The sequence below is a fragment of the Grammomys surdaster genome, unplaced genomic scaffold, assembly GCF_004785775.1.
Source record: "Grammomys surdaster isolate TR1022 unplaced genomic scaffold, NIH_TR_1.0 311247, whole genome shotgun sequence".
NCBI classification, from domain to species: domain Eukaryota; kingdom Metazoa; phylum Chordata; class Mammalia; order Rodentia; family Muridae; genus Grammomys; species Grammomys surdaster.
In genome coordinates this window covers 5,466-12,035 of record NW_021626190.1, presented here as the reverse complement: position 1 = coordinate 12,035, position 6,570 = coordinate 5,466, and the positions used below count along the sequence as shown (strand labels likewise).

The 6,570-nt window shown below is 40.5% G+C and overlaps 1 pseudogene; it reads left to right on the top strand.

The window, feature by feature from the left end:
* The first annotated feature begins 266 nt into the window (after window positions 1–266).
* Window positions 267–4,453, top strand: LOC114616244 (annotated as a pseudogene).
* Window positions 4,454–6,570: the final 2,117 nt, after the last annotated feature.

Genomic DNA, 6,570 nt, shown 5'->3' with positions numbered 1-6,570 from the left:
AAAGACAAGGAGTTTATCACTGGCAAGCAGCTACTGCTTATTTCAGAATCACAATTACAATTGCCTGTGAAATGGAGAGTACCTAGGTCTATATACTATAGAATGACTCCCAAGAAGTTTTAAGTTAATTTTTTAAAAATATCAAGCATTTGTATGTAATTTGTATGAGGTTGTATTCCAAATTGCCTATGTAATTTCCATGATAAAGTATAATGCTAAAATATCATCATATGACTTTTTTCAGGGAACAACTTTGAAGCTTAGACATGAATAGACAAGAAGCTCAACCTAAATCGATCAAAGACTGGACCAAAGAACATGTAAGAAAATGGGTAACTGAAGACCTTAACATTGATGAGAAATATGCTCAAATCCTGCTTGATGAAGAGGTAACAGGGATGGCCCTGCAGGTAATGACTGAAGAGGATCTCGGAGAAATGGGCTTGCCACAGGTTCCAGCACTTCTGATAATACGTATGTATAACAAACTAATTAGTTCCCCTGAACTAATGAGTTCACCCAACAGTAATCTTGGTCTCAGAGAGATAGGCCAGCATGAAGAACAAGAACCGAGTCTTATGAAACAAAATGTGTTAGGTGACAAAGTGACTAAAGACATGGACGGTAATGAGCCCAAACCAGAACAGGTGTCTTGCATGCCATACCCTTTTAATTCCTTCCACAATGTCAAACATTACATAGAGCATTCTATTCTACGAGTTGCTGAGACAGGGCCGCTCAATCTCATCAACCCAGTGCATGAATTCAAAGCCTTGACAAACCTAGAGACAGCCACGCAAGAGGATATAAAGATGAAATTTAGCAATGAGACGTTCCTGAATTCACGCACCAATGGCACTATTCATTTTGGAGTAAACGACAATCCATATGGAGAAATTGTTGGTGTGCAAGTTACCAGTAAAGATGTCTTTATTAATCACTTAAACGTAATGATCACAAAGTATTTCAAAGATAGTCAAATCAGAGAAGCCAGAGCATGTATCTGGGAACCACGGTTTGTGGAAGTCCTTCGGCAGAACAATACACAATCTAATAGATTTGTCATTGAGGTAGATGTTTTTCCCAATCATTCAATATGTCAAGAAAAGTATTTTTACACTATGATGCAAACTTGCACAGATACACAGTGGAAACAAAGCAAAGATACTTCATTGTGAGAGAAGGAGCTACATCTAGGGATATCCTAGACAATCCCAAAGAACGAGATATAGAGTTCAAAAAATTTCTAGAGGATTTAAAGACATGGATAGAATCTAGAAAAGCAGCTGAAGAAGAACTTAGGACGGTAGCTAAGAAAGAGAGAGAAGGACTGAAACTGTCTAAACTTTTGACCAGAAACCAAGGCTCACTTGATAAATCTCACTATGATTGGTACATTCTTGTAACAAATACCTGTGCAACAATTCAGGTAGCGCACTTAGATTTCATAAAGGAACTTAAATTATTTGCTGTGCTAGATTTTGATCCTTATCTCACATCAAGGGAGTGTTGAAAGCTTACAGAGAAAGCAGAGTTGCAAACCTCCACCTACTCGGTCACTATGAGGAAAAAACTACCACCGAAGAGAAAAATTTCTACTCTGAAACTTTATGAGCAGCCCAGCTGGATCTTCTTCTTTTTTTTTTTTTTTTTCAAAAAGTACAGTCAATTTATTCCATTTTTGTGACCAGATTCTTTTTTTATATATATATTATTATTATTTTTTTGAACATGAAATGCTTTTTTATAGCATGTTTTACAAGGGGAGGGGGTAAGAGGGGCCAGTTGGTGGAAAAGTACAGAATCTTCTTGGCCTCTGCCTTGAAACATGTCATGGTCTATACGGTACACTGCCTTGAATTATGATCTACCTGCTATTATTCAGAAGATATGGTACACTGCTTGAGTTATGGTCTCCCTGCTATTCTTCAGAAGATATGGTATACTGCTTTGAGTCTATCTGCAGTTGCCAAGCAGGATCTTGCAGTTGCCAAGCTTCAGGGGACATTGTGCAGGTGGGGAAAGGTACACCCCAAACTGACAAATGGTTGGTAACTTGAACATTTACAAGGGACTAGGATGGCTGTGAGTTAGCCCAATGACGGGATTATTGTAGGTCCACTTCCCAGGGGCCCACCCAATGCAGCCGAAAAGGAGTGCGTGGTGCTGGGAGTGGGTGCAGCCTACATGGCCTAAGACAGGGCTCTCACCCTCCTTTCACTCACCTCGGGGTCCCTTGATGTTGCCCATCGTCGACAGCCTAAAGCCTTTGACCATCGATGTGACTCGTCTCACATCAATGTTTTGGGGTTGTGAACTTGTCTAAGACTCCCCATAATTAGACATCCAAATTCAAAACTCACATAGTTGGGATTCATCATAAGACGCCTTCTCTAACTAAACAGAGAAGCGGGAGATAGATGCCAGAAGCCAGGACCCTCGCCCAACTGGATCTTCTGCAATGGTGGAGTAGACTTGCCTTGTCAACATCTAGAGCCACATATATGGCACAGAGGTAGAGCTTCTGGGGTTAGAAGCCTCATTTCATTCCTCACAGATGAAAATATAATAGTAAGAGAGAAGGTTCTGGTTGTGTTTCTCTTACTTTCTCCAGTAGAAAACACAAAAGATCCACTTATTGAGACTTTCTTTGATTTCTATAAAGTTTTCCATGGAATGGACACTATGTTGTGCATCTGTGCAAACTCAGTTATCTACAAACAGTGGAGTGGTCTACTACAAGTAAGACTGGAAATCAAAGATGATTTAGAAAAACATAGCATTTCTACTTTAAACATTGAACTGGTCAACAATACCATCCTCAAACTGAAATCAGTAATTCAGACTTCAAGGAGATTTTTGCACTCCTGTGGCGGCTCCTCAGTTATTCTGGGAAAAAATGGATGAAGATATCATGAGTGCACTGGAAATCCTCTGTGAAAATGAGTGTAGAGCTGGGTGGTGGTGGCGCACTCCTTTAATCCCAGCACTTGGGAGGCAGAGGCAGGCAGATTTCTGAGTTTGAGAGTTCGAGGCCAGCCTGGTCTACAGAGTGAGTTCCAGGGCAGCCAGGACTATACAGAGAAACCCTGTCTCGAAAAACCAAATAAAAAAAAGAAAGAAAAGAAAATGAGTGTGGAGATACAGAGAAAGATAAATCTAAATTCCTAGAATTTAAAGAATCAAGAGAAGAACACTTTTATCGAGGAGGCAGAGTACCCTGGTAGAACTTTTATTTTTCTTCTGAAAGATATTCTTCAAAAAGGGATAGTTTTGAAGAGCTAACAACTTTAATAGAACAGTGTGCAGAATCTCCTAAACAGTATTTGCCAAAGTCATCAACCTGTACCATCACTCAGGCTGTGGAGGTTCTACGTTGGCTATACATGTTCTCTGGGACTTAAAGCAGATGTTCCGGTGTGCTGTCTTGAAAAACAAAGCAACTGATTTTGTGGAGATTGGAGAACAAGTAAGCAAGCTGTCAAGCTACAAGGCTACCTGCCACCAGGATTATATTCCCCTGCTTCTCCTTGTAGATGATTTCGAAGAACAGAACACCTATATTCTGCAGAATGTCATCAATTCCTTTATAGCAGAAAAAGGTCTGAGATATGAAAAAACATTAGTTATAATCCTTAACTGCATGAGATCTCAGAATCCAGATAAAAGTGCAAAATTAGCTGATAGCATTTCACTAAAATATCAACTTTCTCCCAAAGAAAAAAGAGCCTTTGAGGCCAAACTACAGGAAATTGAAAAGGAGTATAAGAACTGTGAAAACTTTTATTCCTTCATGATCTTAAAAGCCAATTTTGATACAACTTACCTAAAGGATGTAGTGAAGAATACACTGAAGGACCTGGATGCTAAAAGCAAGAAAGCCCAGCTCATTTCTTACCTGGCATTACTCAACTCTTATGTTACAGACTCTACCATTTCAGTATCACAGTGTGAAATATTTCTGGGAATCACTTATACCACTAAACATGGGAAATCTGAAACTGTAGAAGACAACATGGGAACCTATTCCACACTCCTAATAACTGAAGTTTCACATTATGAGAGGTACACTGGTATAAGTATCATTCACCCCCTAATTGCTGTTCGCTGCTTAAAAGAACTGGAAATGAGCTACGGAATGGATAAGTGTCATATTGCACTGAATATGCTAGAAGAGAACATATTCTATTCTGGAATAGGAAGAGACAAATTTAAACGTGATATGCAAACTCTCTTGCTTACAAGCCAACGCAAGGAGCGTGGATCCGAAACAGACACACTGTTTTCCCCATTCACTGAAGAATTGCCGAATGAGCAAACCGAAAAGGTCTTGACTGCTGGAAGTAATTGATTCCCACAAAATGCATTCATTTGTCAAGCTTTAGCAAGACACTTCTATCTTAAAGAGAACTTTAGCACTGCTCTGTTCTGTTCCAAAAAGAAAGCACTCTAAAGAGGTATATTAGTTTAACAATGTTAACAATGTTGCATCTATCATTGTACTTAATCTTTCTAGCTTATAGAATTTGCATGGCAGTTTTGGCTTAATTGTAACCACACAGTTTGCTTCTTTTTCTCTGAGTCAGTTATGGGAAACTTTGTAGGACAGGAAATATGTCCATACCACAGAGCTTGGCCCACAGTAGCATCAGTTATCCATACCCTCAATTTGAATTCCCAGACATATTCAGTTAAGAGGTTTCAGTTGGTTTCTATGAGTCATGCTCTAGCTGATCAATAAATCTTTTGTAAATTAACTGACTTTTCTGAATTATCTCTTCACTATGACACCAGAGATTTAGCCAAGAAGAGGATGAAAGTGTGGTAGTGAGACAGCTCAGCAGTTAAGAGCACTTGCTACTCTGACAGAGGACCTGAGTTCAGTTCCCAACACCCACACCAGTGGCTCACAACCTCCTAAATTCAGCACAGGGGAATTTAATGCCCATCTGCATCACCACTGATGCCCGTGCATGCATGTACTGAGTGATAGCATGCCTGTGTGAGTGTGTGCATGCATGTATGGGTTCCTAGGGGGTTGGGGGAGAGGGTGAGGGGAGGGAGGCATTGCCTGAGCAGCTTAATGTGACTTCAAGCACCTGTAGAGTTCTACTCACCTCTTACTAACACTTGGTTTTAGTTAAAGCTTCTGTCTGTGTAAAGTCAATTCATTGCACCTAGCTCTCTGTTAAACTCCCCTAGTGCATGCATACATCCACACACACACAATTCCCTCTCCCACCTTTTTACTATAGGAATGCAACAGGGAAGGAACAAAATTTGAAGCAGTTTCTTGTTCAAATTCACCACATTCTTAGTCCCATCCTTAGTGAACCTGCTCCATAGTTAGTCCATACTTGGCACCTGTGAACATAGACTTTCCCCCATCGAGACTTTAGATCGCATCTCTCTTGCCTTTTTCCTCCATTCTTACATTTTTACTCTCAGTAATTCACAGCCTGTTCGGGGTGCTTGCTATTTTCCCTCCAAGGCTGTCTTAGTTCCATCCAGCACCCTCCAAAAGGATTTATCCTTCATAATTCCATTCTAGTGTCACCTCCACCAGGAACTCTTTTCTGGTCACTCACAGTCACTGCCTGATTGATGGCTTTCCAGTGGCAATATGTAACTTTTCTAGCCTGTTTCTAGTACAGGGAATGGCATCTCAGAAGCTCATTCCTAAATAGTAGCCAGAATAACTTCAAACAACATTCCAGACTTTGAAATTTGAAAAGCTATCCATCACCATTAAAATGAAACACTTGCTAAAGTGATATTTACGCATTATATATGCATTTATGTTTCATCTCTCAAGCTATTCCAGACTCCATGCTTCTTGTCATCAAGAAGGCTGGACTCTGTCAGGGTTCTTACCGCCACTGAATCTGGAGGTGCTCACATAGTCCGTAAAAACATTCCTATTTTTTAAAGATTTCTTTATATGAGTATATTGCTGCTCTCTCTTAGACACACCGAAAGAGGGGAATCCACTTTCTTTTTTAAAAGTTGTCCCAAAGCCAGGCAGTGGTTGTGTATGCCTTTAATCCCAGCACTTGGGAGGCAGAGGCAGGTGGATTTCTGAGTTCCAGGCCAGCCAGGGCTACACAGAGAAACCCTGTCTCGAAAAACCAAAAATAAAAGTTGTTCCAAACATGCTGAGAGACATCACTCTCCAGCCAGGCAGGAGTCTTAGGCTATCATCTGTTGTGGACTGTATGTAAGCTTGCCTTGCTTTGCTTTGTTAGGCCATTCTTTTTTTTTTTTGTTTTATTTTTTTGTTTGTTTTGTTTTATTCCGTTTGGGTTTTCCAGCTTGCTTGATTACTTGCTCGTTTGTGTGACATGATTTCCCTTTCTTCCAGTTTTTATTCCAGTTATTTGTTCAAGCTATCTAAATTCTCTCTCAACACTTTCACCTCCCCTTCCCCCACACTGCCTTCTCCGTGTGTGTGTGTGTGTGTGTGTGTGTGTGTGTGTGTGTGTGTGTGTAGTAGGGTGGGTGGGGGGCAGGGATCTGCAGGCCCCTGCCATGTCACTCCAGAGGCAAGTTTTCTGCATAAAATCAATGACT